Source organism: Scyliorhinus torazame, chromosome 13 (assembly GCF_047496885.1).
Source record: "Scyliorhinus torazame isolate Kashiwa2021f chromosome 13, sScyTor2.1, whole genome shotgun sequence".
Taxonomy (NCBI): Eukaryota; Metazoa; Chordata; class Chondrichthyes; order Carcharhiniformes; family Scyliorhinidae; genus Scyliorhinus; species Scyliorhinus torazame.
Window position 1 is genome coordinate 128,448,090 of NC_092719.1, and position 25,989 is coordinate 128,474,078.

Here is a 25,989-nt window from a genome sequence, read left to right on the forward strand (position 1 = left end):
GATAATCGTCTGGGTAATCAGGGAAATCCACCTCTGGTGCCCCCCTTTTCCCAGGACTAACTCATGATTCATCTGTGGGAATTGATTAGCACGGGTTTTAGAACGAGTGTGGGTTGCCGGACCTCCTTGCGACGGTGGAGGTGGTGGTACTGGCGGTGGGAGCGGTGGATAAAGGGCTTGAATGTAAGGTGGAGGCGGTCGTGGTGGCGGTGTAACGGTCGGTCGTCCCCTATATTGACAATTTTCAGGGTCATCCTCATCGTCTCCCTCGGTCAAGGCAAGGCCGGCCATTTGACCGTATGGTCCTGAAATAGAAATGGGGTTTTTTATAGACTTAGGTCTTTTTCTATGGTGGGCACATTCCTTTTTTCAAAACCTCCGCAGTCTTAACAATTCCCCCTTCTGTTAATTCAATACCCAATTTTAAAGCGTTAGCCTGCCAATTAGCCAATAAAGATGTATCTTTTAATTTTTGGCAGTACTCCCGCCATAACTCAATCAATTTCTTAGCTGTGGAGCTACGGTTATGTTGCCAAATAATCTGCTGTGCCTCTATAACCGTAGGCAAATCTTTTGATCCTCCCAGGGGCCATTTCCCCTTTCCCAATTTCTTATGCAATTCTCCCGATAACTGCCGCAGCTGCTGAGAATGTTCCGGATACTGTTCACAAAGAGTTTGAAGCGCGCTTCCACTATCAGAGGTGCTATCTAAAGTATTACCCATTGTCTCCTATCCTCAGATGATCCTTGTGGTTACCTGCTTATTTTTGATAGCGATCCTAAATCGCTTATTCAATCAAGAATTTAAACGGGGTTATCCTGCCCCGTTACCCAATCAAGAGGCTAAATCAAATTGTTTGAATGTTCCGACAGGGCACGCAACAGTCAAGCCCTGTTTATTATGTTTTCTTTGGGTGTTATCCGCACCACCATTTAAATTTTATAATATATAATTTGGACAGAGTTATCCGTTCTCCGTAATATTCAATCTGATCAACCCGAAGTGTCGAACAAGTCTAGACACCGGTTGATACACTTATTTATCGAAAACCACCTTTTATCGCGAAGGTATTAGGCAACCCTAAGGATCATCGTCATTCAATCATCTTACTAATTTGGAGAGGATTCTAACCTCTCACGGGTATTTACCCAGAGATATAAGGAGGACTCTAACCTCCCAAGGTTTCCAACCCGGGACTTTAGGAAGGACTCTAACCTCCCAGGGACTCCAACCCTGGACCTTTTAGGGAGGACTCTAACCTCCCAGGGTTTCCAACCCGGGACTTTAGGAAGGATTCTAACCTCCCAGGGACTCCAACCCTTTCAACCCTTATTCGTAACGGGTTCGCCGGACTGTTTTGATTTCATCAGAGTCTCCTCCGAAACCGAACAGCAGGGCGTGGCCACACTCGGGACAGCAGAGGGGGAAACCAAAGTGGTAACAAGGGTACTCACGTTTGGTAGCCCATTCCCTCCTCAGCGTCCGAATGCGATCAGTCTGTTATGCCGTCAGGTTCCAGGGAGGCTCCTTGAAATCCCACTTCTGACACCAAATGAGGATTCTTTGCTGCCAGTCCGGGTGAAATGATCAGTCGAACACCTCGTTACTTCAACGTATACTTTATTTCACGGCCGGTGCTAAGACCGCTGTATCTCTGAGAGTTACAACAGTAAGCCAAAGTCAATACATCTGACAGCAGTTCTTATACATTTTTGGTTCATTGCTGAGGGCAGCCCCCTCAATTATAATTATCTTTAAAGCCAGCGCAACCATTCCCAAGGCCGTTACTGCAATTTGTCTGGTACTAAAACAAGTGATTACAGCTTGCTACCAAAAAAGCCTGTCTTGACATTCCTTCACACAAAGCTTTATCTAACATTTTGTTTTCCCATAAAGTTCCAATCCATCTTGAGCCAAACTCTCATTTATCCATCATCAGCCAAACTCTCACTTTGACCTGAATGCAATGTAAAAATTCTTTCTCGCTTGCTTCCAAATCCAAACTTCAGCATTGGATTGGCCCTTTAAATACTGGATAACTGTGTCCTGCAGTCTGTTCTATTGGTCCAAAAGCAGAAATAAATTGATAATGAGGTGGTTACATTAAAATGGCACAGGCAACCATACTGAAATTCGGTCTGATTTTCCCACATGAGATTGGACCCCACTCTCCGATCCCAGCATGACTCTACATTAATGGTGTGCCACGTTGTGTCATGTTGATACAATAGTGTTTGATTCGTCAATTCCTGTTGCCCCGAGTGTCACTTTCCACACCAGCATTCCTCTCGATTTACAAAGTAAGATTGCCAATTTATGCTGAATTGAAGAAAATTATTGCTCTGCAGACTTTCTCCCACAATGAACTAATCATTTAGATCCCTTCGAGCCGGCAGTGAGGGATGACTTCAAACCAATTAATGTAGACTGAGTCCGATCAGATCCAGAGAAAAACCTTTAAGCCGTTGTTCCTCACAAATCTTTCACTCAAATGATTAATGAAAACATGACAACTTTGCTTGGCATATATTTTGTCCCTTAAGCAATCTGCATAACCTTTCAGGAGCTGTGAAAAACAAGAGAGAAGATAAAGACCTAGCCATAATTTAAAGCATTGGTCACTGGGAGGAATGTTGTTGATGTGACCGATCGTGTCACTGAACTCCTTATGAATAGCACAATAACCCATCCGTGAAATTGAGCCTGCATCTGTAATAGCTGTGTGATAGCAGAGAATCGCATTCCTTTTGGCTCTCTCTTATTGTTGAAATTTGTTAATCCCTGTTAAAGTGTGAAGATTCAGGTGATGGTAACAATTGCAGAGGAAAATGCTGAACTTTGACATTTGCACTTGCAAGTTAAAATATTGGGTTTCCACAACTTCACTACAGAACATAAATAGAAGAATCACATGACCACTTCTTTTCATACTGCTGAACTGGTCTGATTTACACTTTTCAGTACACAGCCATGGAACAAGGAAAAAAGAAATTGTATTTATATGGAACCTGACAACCTCAAGACATTTCAAAGTGCTTTACAGCCAATTAGGTGCATTTTTGAAGTGTAGTCCCTGCCATCATGCAGGTAATATGACAGCCAGTTTGCACACAGTAAGGCTCCACAGGCAGCAATGTGATAAATGACTACACAATCCATTTTAGCGATCTAGATGGAGACATCATTACTGGCCAGGACACCAGGGAGAACTCTCCCGCTGTTCGACCAAATAGCGTTCAAGAATATTGATCATCCACCTGTGAAGGACAATGGGAATCAATTTAGTGTTGCACCCAAAAGATCTCTGATAGTGCGATGTTCATTACTGAACTGGTGTGTCGACCTAGAATCAGATTATGCACTCAAGTCTCCTGAGCGGGATTTGCATCTTTAACTTTCTGACTCAAAGACAAGAGAGGTTACTGCTGAGCCAGAGCTAATTAATTTTACCAGGAAGACAAGTACAGAATTGAAGAAGGTAAATAAATGTTCTTGCTCTTTACAATAACACCAGTTTTATTTTTTTCAAATTTTAAGAAGACTTTAGAGTTACAAAATAAGTGCACCTTACTTTGAAAAATACTTAATTTTTTTGACCGTTCATAAATGTTGCCTTTCCAAGTGCAGCACGGTGGCACAGTCGGTAACACTGTTGCTTCACAGTTCCAGGGTCCCAGGTTCTATTCCCGGCCTGGTTCACTGTCTGTGTGGAGTCTGCATATTCTCCTCATGTCTGCGTGGGTTTTCTCTGTGTGCTCTGGTTTCCTCCCATAAGTCCCAAAAGACTTGCTGTTAGATAATTTGAGCATTCTGAATTCTCCCTCTGTGTACCCAAACAGGCGCCGGAATGTGGCGACTAGGGGCTTTTCACAGTAACTTCATTGCAGTGTTAATGTAAGTCTACTTGTGACAATAAAGATTATTATTATTATCCAAGAGAGTGGAGTTGATGAGCACTGACACAAATTTTGATCCTGTTCCTCAGTGATGGTAATGATAAACTTGAACGTTAATCGCATGTGGTAGATTATAACTGCACTTCACATTCATTACAACATTGCCAGCAGGAGCCAGGCATGTTGTGAGTTAGAGTTAAGGCACAGATTTTCAACACTAGAGAAAAACCAGAGACAACATGAGAAATCTTTTTTTGGGCAGATAAATTGGAATGCACTGTCTGATCAGTGGAAACAGATTCAACAGTAGCTTTCAAAAGGGAATTGCATTAAATACTTTAAGGACAACAAATTGCAGGCATGTAGGGAAATGGGACTAACTGGATTGCTTTTTTGAAAGAGCCATCACAGATTTGTCGGGCCGCATCTATCCCTTGTGTGGTGTAATAATTTATAATTGTGGGTTATGACAGGGGCAAATACTTCATAATGGAGCATAAGCTGTAAGTGAAATGCTGCCATGTTATTACTGAGATGGGCGTCTGTTGTTCCTTGTCCTATCGTAAACAGAAAGGCAGATTTACATAGTCATTCATAGTAGTAAGTGCCATCTTCTGCCAGCAAGCATCATAAAAACATAAGTATTTTATTTATTTATGTGCATTATACATAATGAGATGCACATACACACACAGTTAGGTTCCCCTTTGTCCGTCATGTTTCAACATCATGCAACAAATTTGTGTCACACTTTCACTTGATTTGTTCAAATTTACTACTTGTTAAACAAATGTCAACTGAAGCATACAGCGAGCAAGCACTTCAAGAAACTATTGAATCAAAAAATCAACAACAGGTTAGGAGGAATCAACATGTTGACCATACATCGCGAGTGGGCATCATTCTTCCAGGGGTTTTTAGCTGATCTGGAAGGCCAGAACTTCACAGTTTTGTGTGTGTGTGTGTGTTGTTTAATGTAATTATTGCACCAGGATTGAAACCCTGTGCCCTGATGGTCGGCCTTGTTTACCTGTACACGCTTCACCCCATGGTCCTGTCTGTGCCTATCACCAGTCGACACAGTTCACTGCTGTCCTACAAATGCTGCAGCAATTATTCACAATTCTTTTCCCTAAATCAATCTTTCAAATTGCGGAAAACATCCCTTCAATTGTCGGTAACCAATTTGCAAACAAAAATATGATTGACACAGATGTTAAATCTCTCTTAATGGGGCCCGAGCAATTCAGTTGAGAGAGGAGGGTCACACATCACAAAAAAACAATATGTGACCCCACTAAAAGCATCTGCAATTGCTGCTGTTTTTACAATGGTGCGTTGTGTGATATGCCTTGAATAGACAGGCAGCCATCATTAGCATATTTAAATCAGGCTCTCGGATTACAATTGGAAGTCAGATTTAACTTGAATAGTGGCTGCCTGACTTTTACACTGCTTGGGAAAGCAATCAGAGAAATGGAGGCAAGAGCTGCCAACTCCAGAAGATAAGTGCCTTTTAAAGCACTCCTCATTGGCTGGGAGGAAGAGGAGTGCTCCCTACCACTGCCCTTCTAGGATCCCTTCAGTCACCCCCTCTGCTTGATGGCAGCCTTTGCTAGCCCTGGTTGATCACTGGCCCTGGATAGACCCCAGATTAATTCTGTTCTGGGCTCCTGGCTTGTCTTCTTGTGGGGATTCGCTGTAGTCCCAGCAGTGGCCACCACTCCCAGTGGCACTGCTGGGGCAAGAGAGCTGCTCGTCATTTGATTGGCTCTTAGAGCCGGGACTTCTTTCTGATCTGGACAAAGTCCCACCTCAAGCCAAATAAAGGCCCAGCAGCTGTTAACTAGCTATGTCGGGGACTTCCGGTTACGGCTATGCCTAGGTAGGTCGCACAGTCAGCAGCGCCCACCGATAATGGACTTTTGGGCCCTTGCAAGGAGCTCCAGCGGCACTTTGACGACGATTCCCGGTGTGGGAAGGAAACAGTGAGGGTCCCCCAGCGCTGTATGGAGTGGACCAGGAGTGGGGCAGTCAAAAAAGCGGCTTTGGAGAAGAGAGGAGAACGGGCGCGAAAAAGCAAGATGGTGGCTGGCGGGGATTAGGCAGCGTGGGCCCAGTGGTCACGGGAGCAGCTTTGCGGATTTAAAGGCGGAGATGCTGGCCCCCAGGAAGGCGTCGATTGAAAGGTTGGTGGAGAACCAGAAGATGCAGGGGACGGCGATCAGGGAGGTGCAGCAGAAGGCCTCTGATAATGAAGACGAGATTCTGGACCTGGCGGTTAGAGTGGAGGCTCACGAGGCACTGCACAGAAAATGGCAGGAGAATCTGGAGGACCTGGAGAATAGGTCAAGGAGGCAGAACCTGCGGATTCTGGGTCTCCCTGAAGGCGTGGAGGGGTCGGATGCTGGGGCGTATGTGACAACGATGCTGGGTACGCTGATGGGTGCAGGAGCTTTCCCGCGGCCCTGGAACTGGATGGGGCACACAGAGTCCTGGCAAGGAGTCCGTGGGCGAACGAGCCTCCGAGAGCTATGGTGGTAATGTTCCACCGCTTCACCGACAAGGAGTGTATCCTGCGATGGGCGAAGAAGGAGCGGAGCAGCAGGTGGGAGAACACCGAGATCCGTATTCATCAGGACTGGAATGCAGAGCTGGCCAAGAAGCATGCGGGATTCAACCGGGCCAAGGCGGTCCTCCACGGAAAGTGGGTGAAGTTCGGGCTGTTACAACCGGCGAGGCTGTGGGTTACATATCAGGACTGGCACCAGTATTTTGACACGCTGGACGAGGCGTAGACTTTCATAAAGAATGAGAAGCTGGACTCGAGTTAATGGACTGCAGTAGGTTGTGGGGGTTGTTGGTGGGGGGGAGGGGGCGGTGTTATGTTGGGGTTTTCCCCTTGTTTTCTTGTGTTTTTATGGCCCCTTTGCCCTGGGCCCTCAAGGCTTTGGGCGAGGTCGCAGTTGGGAAGAGCTGTGTCACAGGAGGGGGGGTCGGCCCAGATAGGGAGCGCGGTTTACCCACGGAATGGTGGGGGAGGCACCTGAATCTGGGTTTTGAGTGTACGGTACTTTGGTTTGTTTTTCTTTTTCTGTTCACACGGGGTGTAGGGGGGGGGGACTCTCTCTACCCCACTTAGGTGGGGGGGGGGGGGTTAGAGATTTGTAAGGGGATTGAAGGTGGAGGCGGGAGCGGCCGGGGTCAGCATAAGTCAGCTGACTTACTGGAGTGCAATTGGGGGGTAGGGGAGTTAAGCGGATGCTTGACTGGGGGGGAAGTTAAGGGGGGTCTGGGATGCTACTGTGCTGACTGAGGGGGAATCGATGTTAAAGGGGAGGGTCGGGACGGGGATCCTCCGCCTGGGGGGCTGGAGGGTGCGGGAGGCGCGGGCACGTGGCTGGCCTAAAATAGGAGATGGCTAGTCGGCGGTGGGGGGGACCAGGCTGAGCACGTGGAACGAGAGAGGCCTGAAAGGGCCGGTCAAGATGACCCGTGTGTTTTCGCACTTAAAGGGGCTAAAGGCAGGGGTAGCCATGCTACAAGAAACGTACCTGAAGATCGCGGATCAAACCAGGCTGAGGAAAGGATGGGTGGGGCAGGTTTTCCACTCAGGGCTGGATGCGAAGAACAGCGGGGTCGCAATTTTGGTGAGCAAGAGGGTGGCATTTGATGCGGCGGGTATTGTGGCGGATAAAGGGGGTCGATATGTTATGGTGAGTGACAGGTTGCAGGGGGCCAGGGTGGTGCTAGTGAATGTGTATGCTCCGAACTGGGATGATGCAGGGTTCATGACGCGGATGTTGAGTATGATTCCGGATATGGGGCGTCATTCTCCGACCCCCCGCCGGGTCGGAGAATGGCCGTTGGCCGCCGTGAATCCCGCCCCCCGCCCCCGCCGAAGTCTCCGGTACCGGAGATTGGGCGGGGGCAGGAATCGGGCCGCGCCGGTTGGCGGGACCCCCCGCTCAATTCTCCGGCCCGGATGGGCCAAAGTCCCGCCCAGAAATTGCCTGTCCCGCCGGCGTAAATCAAACCTGGTATTTACCGGCGGGACCAGGTGGCGTGGGCGGGCTCCGGGGTCCTGGGGGGGGGGGGGGGGGCGCGGGGCGATCTGACCCCGGGGGGTGCCCCCACGGTGGCCTGGCCCGCGATCGGGGCCCACCGATCCGCGGGCGGGCCTGTGCCGTGGGGGCACTCTTTCCCTTCCGCCTCCGCCACGGCCTCCACCATGGCGGAGGCAGAAGAGACTCTCCCCACTGCGCATGCGCGGGAAACTTTCAGCGGCCGCTGACGCTCCCGCGCATACGCCGGGAAACTGACAGCGGCCGCTGACGTTCCTGCGCATGCGCCGCATTTCCGCGCCAGCTGGCGGGGCAACAAACGCATTTCCGCCAGCTGGCGGGGCGGAAATCCCTCCGGCGTCGGCTTAGCCCCTCAATGTTGGGGCTAGGCCGTCAAAGATGCGGAGCATTCCGCACCTTTGGGCCGGCGCGATGCCCGTCTGATTGGCGCCGTTTTTGGCGCCAGTCGGCGGACATCGCGCCGTTGGGGGAGAATTTCACCCCTGGAGTCATGCAGTTTGGTAATGGGGGGGGGGACTTTAACATGGTCCTGGACCCGGCACTGGATCGGTCTAGGTTGAGGTCGGGTAAGAGGCCGGCAGCGGCCAAGGTCCTGAGGGAGTTCATGGACCAGATGGGGGGGGAGTGGATCCGTGGAGATTTGCCAGGCCAAGGGCGAAGGAATTTTCCTTCTTCTCCCATGTGCACAAGGCGTACTCGCGGATTGATTTTTTCGGGTAAGTAGGGCGCTAATCCCGAGAGTGGAGGGGGGTGGAGTATTCGGCCATTGCGATCTCGGACCATGCCCCGCACTGGGTGGAGTTGGGGCTGGGGGAGGAGAGAGGCCAACGCCCTCTGTGGTGAATGGACGCGGGACTACTGGTGGACGAGGAGGTTTGTGGGCAGGTTCGGAGGTGTATCCAAAGCTATGTGGAGACCAATGTTAATGGGGAGGTTTCGGTGAGTGTGGTCTGGGAGGCGCTGAAGGCAGTTGCCAGAGGGGAGCTAATTTCAGTCAGGGCCCACAGAGAAAAGAGGGATAGGATGGAGATGGAGAGATTGGTGGGGGAGATACTTAGGGTGGACAGGAGGTATGCGGAATCCTCCGAGGAGGGGTTGCTGAAGGAGCGCCGGAGTCTGCAGGTGGAGTTTGACTTGCTTACCACGGGGAAGGCTGAGGCCCAGTTGAGGAAGGTACAGGGAGCAGTGTACGAGTATGGGGAGAAGGCAAGTAGGATGCTGGCACATCAGCTGCGGAAGAGAGAGGCGGCCAGGGAGATTGGGGGAATTAGAGATTGGGGGGGGGGGGGTAACACGGTGCTGAGCTAGGCAAGGATTAACGAGGTCTTCAAGGACTTTTATGGCAAATTGTACGAGTCAGAATCCCCGGGGGGGGTGGGGGGGTGGATGAGGCAGTTCCTGGACCAATTGAAGTTTCCACAGGCGGAGAAGGGGCCAGTAGAGGAATTGGGGGCCCTGATTGAGATGGAGGAACTGGTCAAGGGGATAGGAGGTATGCAAGCGGGCAAGGCCCCGGGACCGGATGGATATCCCGTAGAGTTTTATAGGAAATTCTCGGAGCTGCTGGGTCCGCTGTTGTTGAGGACTTTCAATGAGGCATAGGAAAAGGGAACCCTTCCCCCGACGATGTCGCAGGCTCTGATCTCGCTTATCCTCAAGCGAGATAAGAACCCTTTGCAATGTGGCTCGTATAGGCCAATTTCGCTCCTTAATATGGATACTAAGCTGTTGGCCAAGATTCTGACCACTAGAATCGAGGGCTGTGTCCCGGGAGTGATCAATGAGGATCAGACGGGGTTTGTGAAGGGCAGGCAGTTGAATATGAATGTGCAGAGGCTCCTGAATGTGATCATGGTGCCCTCGGAAGGGGGGGATGCAGAAGTGGTAGTGGCAATGGACGCCGAGAAAGCCTTCGATCGGGTGGAGTGGGAGTACCTGTGGGAAGTGTTCGGCAGATTTGGGTTTGGAGAGGAATTTATAGGGTGGGTCAAATTGTTGCATCAGGCCCCAGTAGTGAGTGTGTCGACAAACCGACTGCGGTCGGAGTACTTTAAATTACATCGAGGGATGAGGCAGGGGTGCCCCCTGTCCCCCCTGCTGTTTGCCCTGGCGGTCGAGCCACTGGCCATGGCGTTGAGGGAGTCCAGAAACTGGAGGGGGTTGGTTCGGGGGGGGGAGGAGCATCGTGTTTCACTGTATGCGGATGACCTGTTCCTGTACATTGCGGATCTGGTGGAGGGGATGGGGGAGGTCATGCAGATTCTTAGGGATTTTGGAGACCTTTTGGGGTATAAGCTGAATGTTGGAAAAAGCGAGCTTTTTGTGATACATGCGAGGGGCCAGGAAAAGAGACTGGGAGAGCTACCGCTTACGATGGTGGAGAGGAGCTGTCGTTACTTGGGCATTCAGGTGGCTAAGAGCTGGGGGGTCCTGCACAAGCTCAATTTAGCGCAGCTGGTGGATCAGATGGAGGAGGACTTTAAGAGGTGGGACATGTTGCCACTCTCCCTGGCGGGCAGGGTGCAGTCCGTAAAGATGACGGTCCTCCCCAGGTTCTTGTTCGTCTTCCAGTGCCTTCCCATTCTCATCCCCAAGTCCTTTTTCGAGCAGGTAAATAGGATTATTACGGGATTTGTGTTGGCAAATAGGACCCCGCGTGCTAAGAGACTGTTCTTGGAGCGTAGTCGGGGGAAGCGGGGGGAGGGGTTGGCGCTGCCGAACTTTTGCAGATATTACTGGGCAGCGAATATATCCATGATTCGGAAATGGGTAATGGAGGGAGAAGGGGTGGCGTGGAAACGGTTGGAAGCGGCGTCTTGTAAAGATACTAGCTTGGGGGCACTGATAACGTCACCGTTGCCACTTCTGCTGACACGGTATACCACGAGCCCGGTGGTGGTGGCGACATTGAGGACCTGGGGGCAGTGGAGACGGCACAGGGAGGAGGCAAGGGCTTCAGTCTGGGCCCCGATATGGAACAATCACAGGTTCGTTCTGGGGGGTTCCTAAGTTGGCACAGGGCGGGTATCAAAAGTATGGGGGACTTGTTCACTGATGGGACTTTTGCTTGTCTGAGGGTGCTGGAGGAGAAATTTGGGCCACCCCGGGGAATACCTTTCGGTACATGCAAGTTCGGGCGTTCGTGAAAAAGTAGGTGGGAGAATTCCCGCTGTCCAGAGGATACAGGACAGGGTGGTCTCGGGCGTGTGGGTAGGGGAGGGCAAAATATCGGAAATATATCAGGAGCTGCAGGAGGCAGAGGAGGCCTCGGTGGAGGAGCTGAAGGGCAAGTGGGTGGAGGAGGTGGGTGAGGAACTGGATGAGGGCCTGTGGGCTGACGCCCTGGGCAGGGTCAATTCCTCCTCATCTTGCGCCAGGCTTAGCCTGATTCAGTTTAAGGTGGTGCACCGGGCGCATATGACAGTGGCGAGGATGATCAAGTTCTTTGGGGTGGAGGACAAGTGTGTGAGGTGCTCAGGGAGCCCAGCAAATCATGTCCTTATGTTCTGGGCATACCCGGCACTTACAGGATTTTGGAAAGGCTTTGCAAAGGCTATGTCCAAGGTCTTGGATACTCGGGTAAAGCCGAGCTGGGGGACAGCGATATTTGGGGTATCAGATAATCCGGGAGTGCAGGAGTTGAAAGACACCGGAGTTCTGGCCTTTGCCTCCTTGGTAGCCCGGAGAAGGCTCTTGTTAATGGGGAGGGACGCGAAACCCCCAAGCGTAGAGGCTTGAGTCAGTGACATGGCGGGACTTCTCAGGTTGGAGAGGATAAAGTTTGCCTTGCGAGGGTCCATTGGTGTGAGGTAAGTGCCATATTATATTATTATTAGCATTATTATATTATATTATTAGCATTGCGCAGGTCAAGGAGACACAGCAGGAGTGAGAGATACAGACAGTGAGAATTTGCTAGTTTGGTTCAGTGAGGTAACCAGGAAAGGTAAGTGGTTAATCTAATTGTGCTGTTTTTCAGTTAAAAGTGCAGGGTAGTGTCTGATTGGCTGAAGCTGCCCCCACCATAAACTTAAATTAAACTAATTAATTAATTAGTGATGGCTGGTCAGGTGATGTGCTTGAGCTGCTTGATGTGGGAGCTGGCAGATCCCATTGCGAGCTGCAGCGACCACATCTGCAGAAAGTGTTGGCTGCTTGAAGAGCTCCGGCTTCACAGTAGAAGGTAGATGAGCTTGTGGCCCAGATTGTGACTGGCAGGTATGATGTGGTAGGCATCACAGAGACATGGTTGCAGGGGGTTCAGGACTGGCATTTAAACATCCAGGGATTCACAACCTATCGAAAAGACAGAGAGGTGGGCAGAGGGGGCGGGGTTGCCTTCTTAATTAGGAATGAAATTAAATCAATAGCACGAAACGACATAGGGTCAGATGATGTGGAGTTTTTGTGGGTAGAGTTGAGGAACCACAAAGGCAAAAAAAACCATAATGGGAGTTATGTACAGGCCTCCTAACAGTGGTCAGGACCAGGAGCACAAAATGCACCACGAAATAGAAAGTGCATGTCAGAAAGGCAAGGTCACAGTGATCATGGGGGACTTTAATATGCAGGTGGACTGGGTAAATAATACTGCCAGTGGACCCAAGGAAAGGGAATTCATTGAATGTTTACAGGAGGGCTTTTTGGAACAGCTTGTGATGGAGCCCACGAGGGAACAGGCCATTCTGGACTTAGTGTTATGTAATGAGCCAGACTTGATTAAAGATCTTAAAGTAAGGGAGCACTTAGGAGGCAGTGATCATAGTATGGTCGAATTTAATCTCCAATTTGAAAGAAAGCAGGTAGAATCAGATGTAGAGGTGTTACAGTTAAATAAAGGTAACTACAGGGGCATGAGGGAGGAACTGATGAAAATCGACAGGGAGCAGAGCCTAGTGGGAAACACAGTAGAACAGCAATGGCAGGAGTTTCTGGGAGTAATTGAGGACACAGTACAGAGGTTCATCCCAAAGAAAAGAAAGGTTATCAGAGGGGGGATTAGGCAGCCATGGCTGACAAAGGAAGTTAGGGAATGCATCAAAGCAAAAGAGAAAGCCTATAATGTGGCAAAGAGTAGTGGGAAGTCAGAAGATTGGGAAGGCTACAAAAACAAACAGACGATAACAAAGAGAGAGATAAGGAAAGAGAGGATCAAATTTGAAGGTTGGCTAGCCAGTAACATTAGGAATGATAGTAAATGTTTCTTTAAATACATTAAAAACAAACGGGAGGCAAAAGTTGACATTGGGCCGCTCCAAAATGACGCTGGTAATTTTGTGATGGGAGACAAGGAAATAGCTGAGGAACTGAATAAGTACTTTGCGTCAGTCTTCACAGTAGAAGACATGAGTAATATCCCAACAATTCCGGAGAGTCAGGGGGCAGAGTTGAATATGGTAGCCATCACAAAGGAGAAAGTGCTAGAGAAACTAAGAGGTCTAAAAATTGATAAATCTCCGGGCCCAGATGGGCTACATCCTAGAGTTCTAAAGGAGATAGCTGAAGAAATAGTAGAGGCGTTAGTTATGATCTTTCAAAAGTCACTGGAGTCAGGGAAAGTCCCAGAGGATTGGAAAATTGCTGTTGTAACCCCCCTGTTCAAGAAGGGAACACGGAAAAAGATGGAAAATTATAGGCCAATTAGCCTAACCTCGGTTGTTGGCAAGATTCTAGAATCCATTGTTAAGGATGAGATTTCTAAATTCTTGGAAGTGCAGGGTCAGATTAGGACAAGTCAGCATGGATTTAGTAAGGGGATGTCGTGCCTGACAAACCTGTTAGAATTCTTTGAAGAGATAACAAATAGGTTAGACCAAGGAGAGCCAATGGATGTTATCTATCTTGACTTCCAAAAGGCCTTTGATAAGGTGCCTCACGGGAGACTGCTGAGTAAAATAAGGGCCCATGGTATTCGAGGCAAGGTACTAACATGGATTGACGACTGGCTGTCAGGCAGAAGGCAGAGAGTTGGGATAAAAGGTTCTTTTTCGGAATGGCAACCGGTGACGAGTGGTGTCCCGCAGGGTTCAGTGTTGGGGCCACAGCTGTTCTCTTTATATATTAACGATCTAGATGACGGGACTGAGGGCATTCTGGCTAAGTTTGCCGATGATACAAAGATAGGTGGAGGGGCAGGTAGTATGGAGGAGGTGGGGAGGCTGCAGAAAGATTTAGACAGTTTAAGAGAGTGGTCCAAGAAATGGCTGATGAAATTCAACGTGGGCAAGTGCGAGGTCTTGCACTTTGGAAAAAAGAATAGAGGCGTGGACTATTTTCTAAACGCTGACAAAATTCATAATGCTGAAGTGCAAAGGGACTTGGGAGTCCTAGTCCAGGATTCTCTAAAGGTAAACTTGCAGGTTGAGTCCGTAATTAAGAAAGCAAATGCAATGTTGTCATTCATCTCAAGAGGCTTGGAATATAAAAGCAGGGATGTACTTCTGAAGCTTTATAAAGCATTAGTTAGGCCCCATTTAGAATACTGTGAGCAATTTTGGGCCCCACACCTCAGGAAGGACATACTGGCACTGGAGCGGGTCCAGCGGAGATTCACACGGATGATCCCAGGAATGGTAGGCCTAACATACGATGAACGTCTGAGGATCCTGGGATTATATTCATTGGAGTTTATGAGGTTGAGGGGAGATCTAATCGAAACTTACAAGATAATGAATGGCTTAGATAGGGTGGATGTAGGGAAGTTGTTTCCATTAGCAGGGGAGACTAGGACCCGGGGCACAGCCTGAGAATAAAAGGGAGTCACTTTAGAACAGAGATGAGGAGAAATTTCTTCAGCCAGAGAGTGGTGGGTCTGTGGAATTCATTGCCACAGAGGGCGGTGGAGGCCGGGACGTTGAGTGTCTTTAAGACAGAAGTTGATAAATTCTTGATTTCTCGAGGAATTAAGGGCTATGGAGAGAGAGCGGGTAAATGGAGTTGAAATCAGCCATGATTGAATGGTGGAGTGGACTCGATGGGCCGAATGGCCTTACTTCCGCTCCTATGTCTTATGGTCTTATGGTCCTTGCAGGGGTTCTCCAGGTGGTGGCAACCGTTCCCTGACTTTCTCGCAGAACGTTAGGTGGAGGTCAGCAGCAGCAGCAAACCAGGGGTTGGGGGGGGGGGGGGGGTTGTGCGGTGGATGGATTTCATTTTTAAAGGGCAGATACCCCACCTTGTTTTGTTCAATGGTTAAGTTGTTTTCTGTTTTATTGCTATGTTTTCTTTTCATTGTTTTTCTTTTTGTAGTGGTTTGTAAAAATTATTGAGAAATTTTGAATAAAACAAATTTTAATTAAAAAACTAGCTATGTCAGGGATGCAGTGATCTCATTCCTGCGCATAACATTCAGCCCACAACGTAGAATGTACTTCTGCTGTTTTGGGAGGCAGTCTTGGTGCACCTGGACAGAGATTTACCTCAATCAAAGCCAATTTCTATTATCTTGCTGCAGAGATAAGCACATCTAATTATAAAACATTAATTTGGATATTTTCCAGGTATTGCAGTCGCAAGTTGGGACAGAGATCAGGAACTGGGTTCTTAACTTCTCCACTTTGGGAGCATAAGATCAGGGGGTGCGGGATTGTTCATGAGCATTCTACAGTGTTCAGTTCCATTTATGGTCTTTTTGACCATGTCAGTCAGCCATAGGACCTTGATAACGTCCAGGTTTGCATTGATGACTGGCAGGTAACATTCATGCCATTTGAGTGCCAGGTAATGGTCAGCCAACAGAAGAAAGCCCAGCAACATCGCCCTTCATTTTTCAATGGCACCACCATCAACAAGGCCCCCACCATCATCACAAGAGCGAATCGAAAGCTGGTAACTCCGTAATGAGTGGCTCATCTGACACTTCACAGCATCCCCACCAATGTGGTGGAAAACCCAGCATTTGCCTAAATTCATGGAGCTGCAACAACACTGAAGAAGATCAATAATTATTGATCTTTAATAATAATCTTTATTATCACAAGTAGGCTTACATTAACACTGCAATGAAGTTACTGTGAAAATCCCCTAGTCGCCACATTCCGGCACCTGTTCAGGTACACGGAGAGAGAGGTCAGAATGTCCAAATTACCTAACATCACTTCTATTGGGAATTGTGGGAGGAAACCGGAGCACCCGGAGGAAACCCACACATGCACAGAGAGAACGTGCAGACTCCGCACAGACAGTGATCCCAACCGGGAATCGAACCTGGGACCCTGGCACTGTGAAGCAACAGTGCTAACTACTGTGCTACCGTGCCGCCCAGGACAGAACTGTCAGCAGCCCTGCAACTGAACTCCATGGACCCCATTCACTCATTTAACACCATCCTGCAGTGCACCATAGTTGCAGTATATACAACGTGTACGATACCCTGTAGCATCCAACCAAACTTACTTTGACATCACCTCCCAGTTCTGATACCTCTACCACTAAGAAGCAAAGAAAGATTATGGGAGATCAGTTGCAAGTTCCCCTCTGAGTTGCATGTCAGGTAGGCACAAATTCTACCGTTCCTTCATCAGCATTGAATCTTTGCGTTGCCAATCCATCATCTGGGCTCATCTTCTCTGGCTTGGCCCTGTTCCATTCTTCTCTTCAGTGGTAATCTGGGGGATATCGCCAAAGGCAGCAATGAACTCTTTGCTGATTGAGCCACCAAGAATGGTCAATTATTCATCCAAAAGGTAATCAATTCCCTAATCTCTACAGGCAGAATCAACAAGAATGAGACAGCATATAGTAAAATGATATGTCAAATTCAGTGCTGGAGGAAGCAAATCAATAACTGCATCAAAAATGATCAACTATACTTTCCAAACTTTTTTCAGTTAGAAAGGTTTAGCTCCTTGGTTTGCTAATCACATTCTTGGTAAAAGAAGTCAGCAGATGACAGTAAATGGTAGCATAATGAACTGGACATGTAATCCAGAGGCCTGGGGCGGGATTCTCGCCTACCCGGCGGGGTGGGCCGTACCGGCGCTGAGGAGTGGCATGAACCACTCCGGCGTCGGGACGCCCGGAAGGTGCGGAATCCTCCGCACCTTCAGGGGATAGGCCGGCGCCGGCGGAGTTGATGCCTCGCCAACCGGCGCCGAAGAGCCTCCGCCGGCCGCCGCGAGTTTGCGCATGCGCGGGAGCGCCAGCGTGTGCTGCCGTCATCCCAGCACATGCGCTAGGGGGTACTTCGCATCGGCCATGGCGGAGGTTGACAGCAGCTGGCATGGAGGGAAAGAGTGCCCCCACGGCACAGGCCCGCCTGCGGATTGGTGGGCCCCGATCGCGGGCCAGGCCACGGTGGGGGCACACCCTGGGGCCAGACCCCCCCGCGCCCTCCCGAGGACTCTGCAGGCCGCCGTAGAACCAGGTCTCACCGGTACGGACCTGGTTTGATTTACGCCGGCGGGACTGGCTGAAAACGGGTGGCCGCTCGGCCCATCGCGGGCCGGAGAATCGCCGGGCGGGGCCACTGCCAGCGGCCACCGACCGGCGCGGCACGATTCCCGACCCCGCCGAAACCGCGGCGTGGAAGAATTCGCCAGTCGGCGTCGGGGAGGCGGGGTGGGATTCACGCCGCCCCCCGGCGACTCTCCGACCCGGCGGGGAGTCGGAGAATCCCGCCCCTGGACTATTGCTCCAGAGACACCATGGTAACTGGGGAACTTAAATTCAATTCATTAAATAAATATGGGAAAAAGAGCTTGTCTCAGTAATGATGATCATGAAAATACCAGATTGTTGTAAAAATCCACCTGGTTCACTAACGTTCTTTTAGAGAAGGAAATCTGCCATCCTTACTCGGTGACTGCAGAATCGGCCTACGTACCGAAAATGACAAAGGTACAACCTGGTCAGTCAACATTGCAAAGTCCTCCTCACTAATATTTGGCAACTTATGTCAAAATTGGGGAAGCTATTCCACACACTAGTCAAGCAACAGTGTGACAATGGCCAGAATTCTCAGGATTCACTTTTCCCGCCAGTAGCGCACCCTCGCGATCGGGTTTCCCAGCCGTGTGGGGTGGCTTCAATGGGAAATCCCATTGACAAGCGGTAGGAGTAAACAGTCCCACCGCCAGCAAATGACCCGCGCCCAGAAACACGCGGCATGGGACCAGAGAACCCAGCCAAATGTTTTGCTCATTGAAGCATACCTTACAATGACCAGACTCCCACATCACTGTCCATGTGTATGCCCTATCCCACCAGCAGAGGCGGCAATACACCAGCACAGTGGTTTATCATTGGTTCGGAGTGGCCCATACAGTCCTCAGCATTGACTCTGGATCCCATGAAGTCTCATGACATCAACTCAAACATAAATGAGGAAGCTGACACCGACTGCTGCCTTCCCCCTCCTCCTCCTCAGCTGATGACTCAGCACTATGAACGCAACTTGGACTAAGCATTGAGGGTAGCATGAGCAGAGACTGGGTGGGAGAAATCAAAATCCATCACAATCCATCACCACGAGTGGCTTGGTAGTACTACCACTGACTCAACTGGCTGAGTTCAGAATGACATAGCTGTCAGTTGGATCCTGAGAAAGGTGTTGAAAAAAAACAACAAGTATAAACATACTTGACCTTTCCCTCATCAGTCTACATGCCTCATATGCATATGTCAAGGTAGTATTGGTAGAAGTGACTAACCCATAGTCCTTGTGGAAATCAAGACATAGGAACTACCATCCATTGTGCAGTGTGGCACTGCCACTGTGCCAAATGGGATAGATTCAGAACAGATCGAGCAACTCAAAACTAAACACCAATGAAAACTGTGACCATCAGCAGGAACTGAAATGTATTGAATAATAATCTGTTACCTCATGGCCGTGCAGATTCCCCCACTCGATCTTTACCATCAAGCCAGGGGATCAATGCGGGTTCAATCCCCAGGCCTACCAAAAATGGCATTGGGGGAAAGCTTTTCATTGGTTGGATTCATACCGAGTACAAAGGAAGATGGTTGTGGTTGTTGGGGTCAATCATTGCAGTCAGGGATATCGCTGCAGGAATTCCTCGGGGTATCGTTCTCGGCCCAACCATCTTCAGCTGCTTCATTATTGTCCTATCCTCCATTATAAGGTCAGAGGAGGGGATATTTGCTGATGATTTCTCAATGTTCAGCACCATTTGTGATACCTCAGATACTGAAGTAGTCTGTGTCCATATGCAGAAAGACCTCAACAACATTCAGGCTTGGGGTGCCAAGTGACAAAGAACATTTGTTCCACACTCAGGTGCCAGGCAACAACCATCTCCAACACGAGAAAATATAACCATCTACCCTTAAAGTTCAAAGACATTGCCATCACTTGAATCTCCCATTATCAACATCCTGGGACATTGACCAGAACCTGAACTGGACCAGCCATTTAAACACTGTGCCTACGAGAGCGGGTCAGAGACTGGGAAGTCTGCAGAGAGTAGCTCACCTCCTGTCCCCAAAGCCTATCCACCATCTACAAGGCACAAGTTGGGAGTGTGATGGAATAATCCCCATTTGCCTGGATGAGTGCAGCTCCAACAATGCTCAAGAAGCTTGACACCATCCAGCACAAAGCAGTCCTCTTGATTGACATTTCATCCACCACCTACAACATTCACTCCCTCCACCACCAATGCACTGTGGCAGCTGTGTGTACCATGTAAACGATGCACTTCAGCAACTCACCAAGGCTCCTTCAACAGCAGCTTCCTAACCCATGACCTCTGCCGTCTAGAGGGGCACCACTGCCAGTACGTTCCCCTCTCACGTGCACACTGCCCTATATCACCATTTCTTCACTGTCACTTGATCAAAATCCTGGAACCCCTTCCGAACACACTGTTCAAGAAGGGATCTCACCACCACCTTCTCAAGGGCAATTAAGGGTGGGCAATAAACGCTGGCCTAGCCAGCAATGCCGACATCCCATAAACAAATAAATGAAAATGATAGGGGCCAGCCTGGTAAAGCTGCAATACAGGACAACTGAGAGATAACTTGGAGTATTGTGTACAGTTTTGATTCCCATATCTAAGGAAGAATGTACTTTCCAGAAAGGGAGGATCACCAGATTAATCCCTGGGAATCCCTGGGAATTCGGGATCATTTTAGGAGGAGAAATTGAGAAGGCTGGGTCTGTATTCCCTGGAATTTCGAAGAATGAGGAGTGACCTTATTGAAACTTACAAAATTCATACAGGGCGTGACAAGGTGGATGTGGAAAGGATGTTTCCTCTGTCTGGTGAGTCGAAAACCAGCAGATATAATCTCAGGATAAGGGGCAGGCCATTTAAGCCCGAGATGAGGAAGAATTTCTTCACTCAGTGGATGGTGAATTTTTTGAATTCTCTACCCCAGCGGGCTGTGGAAGCTCAATCATTGAGCATGTTCAAGATTAATAGATTCTTGAAGATGAATGCAATCAAGGAATATGAAGAAAGCACAGGAAAGTAGCATTGAGATGGATGATCAGCCATGATTTTATTGAATGGCTGAGCAGGTTCGATGGGCTGAATGGCCTACTTCTGTTCCTATGTTCCCATGTGCCTGCTAAACAGCAGCAGCTGAATACAGAGCTTAGTGATCCCACAACCAGCCGACCAGATCCAAGCTCTGTGGTTTTACATATCCGAAGGTGGTGAATAAGTAAACAACTAACGTAAGGAGCACGTTCCACAAATATCCCATCTTCAATGATGAGGGAGCCAAACACATCAGTGCAAAAGACAAGGCTGAACATATGCAACCATCTTCAGCTAAAAGTGCCAACTGGATGACCCACTTTGGTTTCCTCCTGAGGTTCCCAGCATTATACATGCAGGCTTCAGATAATTTGATCCATTCCACTTGCTAATAGAAAATGGCTGAATGCATTCGATGCAGCAAGGCTATAGGCCCTGACAACATTCCAACTGTACTACTGAAAATGTCTGCTCCAAAATGAGCCAAGCTTTGCTAGTTAGTGTTAAAGAACGCAAGCTCTAACAACTCATCTATACCAACGCTCACCCAGGACCCTCCACCCTTCCTGTCCCTCCAATCCCATCCTTTCTAACCCCACCCCTTCCCAAGTATTCACCATACCCTCTGACCTTCCCCTTTCTGAGGCTGAACATGCTGTACTCAGCAAAGTACTCAACTTCATACCCACTTCAACGAATTTCGGGCTCAACACGATGCTGAACTCTTTTTCTGTCGCCTTCATCTCCGTGCTCACTTCTTCGGGCAGGAGCCTTCCCCCGTTCAACAGATCTTTTTACCCGCCTCCAGAATTTTTCATCCACTTGGATCCCTCCCTCCAGCCACTTACCTGCTCTTGATCTTTTTATTAAAAACTATTGGCATGACATCGACTGTCTCAATTTCTCTGCTCCTCTCGCCCACTCTAACCTGTCTCTTTTTGAACTTGCTGCACTCCGCTCTCTCAAGTCCAACTCTGACTATGTCATCAAACCCGTCGATAAGGGTGGGGCTGTTGTCTGGCGTGCTGACTTCTACCTCACAGAGGCTAAGCACCAACTCTCAGACACTTCCTCCTGCCTCCCCCTGGACCATGACCTCATCACCGAACATCAGCATTGTTTCCAAGTCTGTCACTGACCTCCTGCTCTGGAGATCTTCCGTCCATAGTTCCCAAACTCCGTCTCCCAATCCTGGATGGCCCGCTTCTAGCTCCTCCCCAAAATCCACAAACAGGATTGCCCCAGTAAGTCCATCGTGCCAGCCTGCTCTTGCACCACCGAACTCATTTCTTCCTATCTTGACTCCATACTCTCTCATCTTGTCCAGTCCCTTCCCAACTACATCCACGATTCCTCTGACACCTTACATCAGATTAACAACTTCCCGTTCCCAGGCCCTAACCGCCTCCTGTTTACCATGGATGTCCAAACCCTCTATACCCCTATTCCCCACCAGGATGGTCTGAGGGCTCTCCGCTTCTTCCTCGAACAGAGACCTGAACAATCTCTATCCACCACCACTCTCCTCCGTCTGGCTGAACTCGTCCTCTCACTGAACAATTTTTCCTTGAACTTGTCTCACTTCCTCCCGAATAAAGGTGTGGCTTTGGGTAGCCGCATGGGTCCCAATTTTGCCTGTCTCTTTGTGGAGTCTGTGGAATATTCCCTATTCCAGTCTCACTCCAGCCTCTTTACCTCATCCCTGCCACCCTCAATGGGCCGAAACACTCTTTTCAGGTGAGGCAAAGCTTCAATCTGGTCTATTGCATTTGTTGCTCCCAATGTGGCCTACTCTACATTGGAGACAATAAACATTGACTGGGTGACCACTTTGCAGAACATCTTTGGTCCGTCTGCAAGCAGGACCCAGACCTTCCTTTCACTTGCCATTTCAACTCACCGTCTATGCTCTCATGTCTAAATGTTCATCTTTGGCCTGCTGCAGTGTTCCAGTGAAGCCTAGTGCAAACTGGAGAAACAGCACCTCACCTTCCAATTAAGCACGCTACCGCCATCCGGACTTAACATTGAGTTCAACAACTTCTGAATGTGAACTCTCACCTACATCTTCACCCCATTTTTATTTCTGTCAATTCATTTTCATTTCTTCCATCAAACCTTTTTCCCCTCACCATTGTCCCCCTCCCCCCATCCCACTTGGGCCATCTGTTCCCTGTTCCTGGTTGCCCTTTGACATACTGTTTACCTTTGTTCTGCCATTACACATTCTAATCTCTTAATTTGCCATTATCAGCACCCTTCTCAGTCATTATCACCATTTACATTCCCTTTACATTTCTTTTACTCTGTTGTGGGGAGTGGGAGGTATCAATCTCCACATGTTGCTGGCTCTCTATCCAGCCCCACTGCTCCACGCACCCCCCCCCCCCACTTCCCACTCCCCACAACAGAATAAATCTGACCCTATTTCCAGTTCTCTCTAGCTTTGACAAAGAGTCATCCAGACTCGAAACATTAGCTCCCTTCTCTCTCCACAGATGCTGTTGATCTGCTGAGATTATCCAGCATTTTCTGCTTTACAGTTACAACACTGGCATCTACCAACCAATGTAAAAAATGTCCCATGTGTTTCCACAAAAAGCAGGACAATTTAAGATGGCCAATTGCCAGCTCATTATCGGTGTACTCTCAATCATCAGAAAGTGATGAAAGATGTTATTGACCTCGTTGTCAAGCAGGACGTACTCAGCAATTAGCTATTCACCATTGCGCAGCTCGGGTTCCACCAGGGCCACTTGGCTCCAGAATTCATTGCAGCTTTGGTCAAGACAAGGAGAATTCAAGTTGCTCTATTTTTTGTCAAAACTGACTGGAAAAATTGTAGGCTTAACATTTTTATGAAAGAACAGTCAAAACCGGATTATACAATTTTTTTTTACTAAGCGGCTTCATTCACTCTGCAGGTATTAATACTAAATCACTGAATCACTAAATACTGAATATGGACTCAGTCATTTACAGCACAACATACAAATAAAAACCATTGAGCAGTCCCCGTATCTGCCCACTGGCAATGTGTTGTTGATGTTAATCTATTCTATTTATTGATGAGTTGTGTTACTGAGCAGATGCTAACACAACTGGAACCTTCTATTGGAAAGAGCTGCAATGAACAAAACAAATGATGTTTGAAAGCAACATGGATAACAGAAGCAAATTTTCACTTGTGTTAAAATTGTTTTACTTTATTAAAATTGCACACACTGTCACTGATGACAGCTTAGAATTGCAATGGATAGGAGCATGAAGAGGAGTTTACACATGTTTAACCCAGTATCATGGTCCAAGAATAGTTGTCGTAAAATAATGCAGATCATTAATCTGGTAATGATCAAGGGGTTCAAGTTCCTGGCTGTGTTTGAATGTTTGTTGCGGTATACTTTGCACAATAAATTCATTCACACACCCTAGGCGCAAACACTTTGGAGTTGCTTCCTCAATGACCTTCCCTCCACTATGAGATCAGAAGGGGGGATGCTTGCTGAATATTGCACAATGTTCAGCACCATTCGTGACTCCTCAGATACTGAAGCAGTCCATGTCCATAGGCAGCAAGACTTGGGTGAGATCCATATTTAAATGAGTCATTAGGTCTGCGAGTCCTCGCCAGGGCACCATTTAGTATTGGTCTACACAAACGTGGATCAGGCATAATGGCACCTCATTGAGTTTTGCAGGGCATTAGAGACCCCGGGTGGTCGGGGTTCAGGCAGGCTGGTATCCTGGCCCTCCCTCTGACATCTGGGCACTTGACACCACCAGCCTAGCACCCTGGTAGTGCCACTCAGATGCCCCAGCTGGCACTACCAGTCTGCCAGACTGGCAGTGTCAGTGTGCCCGGGTGCCAGGTTGGCACTATCATGGGCCATGCCTGGGGGAGGCCTTGCCGATTGGAGGGGATGAGAGGGGATCCAAGGGGCCTCATCGGGGGCGGGAGCAGATCAATAAAGTGAAGGGGGCTGAAAGGGGCGAGTGGGAGATCAGGGCTGCCATTCAAAATGATGCCCCGATCTGCGAGGAGCCATTCCAGTTGGCAAGCTGTGTAGTGATCTGCATATCTGTGTATATATACAAGGGGTCAATGTAAATGCAATACAACTAAGCAATCACTAGAGGGAGCACAGGAGATGTATAAATACAGACAGACAGGAAGTCAGAGAGACTCTTCACAGGAATGGCAGCTGGTGAGCAGGACACAGACAGGCATCTCAGATGTAACATAGTATGAGTGCTGGAGAGAGAACGAACTCATACAAATAAAGCATCTACTTTCACTGTAAGACTACGAGCTTTATTCAGACACAAGGAATAACACATGGTACCAGGTGACTTCAGAACGCTTACTATAAGATTACACAACAGCAACAACAAAAACAACAAGAAGCACAACAAGAACAACAAAAACCACAAGAACAACAAAAATAACAACAAGAAGCATAACAAAGACAACAACAAGCACGACTAAAGCAACAACAAGAACGACAATGAAAACAACAAAGACAGAAACAACAACAATGAAACAACGACCTGTAAAACATGGTACTACTCTGCACACAAAGGACAATAAAACAGCACACTCCAAAACAATGACAAGAGTACAAACCATGGCATGACAACGTATCTCATGAATTCATGTTTGCTCTGGAACAAACAAACACACCAGCCTTCAAGGCAGATGACACACTAAATCGATACCACAAGCACAGATAAAAGTCCACATCAGTCAACATCAGTGGTTCGACCATTTGAACACCTCGTGATGATTTGCTGGTTACTTAAAACACAAGAACACTGACGACATTCACAAAGAAGTTACAATATCAATATCACCACGTCAACAACAGGAAAAAAAAATTCAACCAAACAAATTCATAAAGTTTGGACTCATGAATTTCTTTATTAAGATTGGACGCATAAATATTAATTGGCTTTGTATAATAATCAATATCATCACCACTTGTACAGATATATATATCATAATTAATCTAGCTGTTTTGTACAATTTTCTTCAACACTGTACAGAAAGTATGTAAAAGAAAAAAGCGGGGTGTAGTGTTCTGCATATCTGTATATATATACAAGGTGTCAATGTAAATGCAATACAACTAAACAATCACTAGAGGGAGCACGGGAGATGTATAAATACAGACAGACAGCAAGTCAGGGAGCCTCTTCACAGGACCAGCAGCTGGTGAGCAAGTCACAGACAGGCAGCTCAGATGTAACATAGTATAAGTGCTGGAGAGAGAACAAACTCATACAAATAAAGCATCTACTCCAACTGTAAGACTATGAGCTTTATTCAGACACAAGGAATAACACAAGCTGATCTCGCCAGCAGGAAATTTCTCTGTGTAGCCTCAGCAACAAGAAACTTTCTGAGGTAAAAAGAAATGGCAAAGTGCCTTTGAATAGCAGGTGATTCCCAGTGCTGCAGCTGCTGAGAAACACCCCTCCAGATATGCCCAAAAGCGGACTTTAACTTGTGTCCGCTGAATCGCGTCCATTGTCTCTAAATACATTCATATCTTAGTGGG

The 25,989-nt window shown here is 48.3% G+C and overlaps 1 long non-coding RNA gene across 1 annotated transcript in view; it reads right to left on the reverse strand.

Moving 5' to 3' along the window:
- Window positions 1–1,635: 1,635 nt before the first annotated feature.
- Window positions 1,636–25,989, reverse strand: part of LOC140387722 (uncharacterized) — a 44,220-nt gene continuing 19,866 nt past the window's right edge. Inside the window, exon 3 of the long non-coding RNA XR_011933976.1 lies at window positions 1,636–3,258. This is a non-coding gene — a long non-coding RNA (uncharacterized lncRNA). The remainder of the gene's footprint in view (window positions 3,259–25,989) is intronic.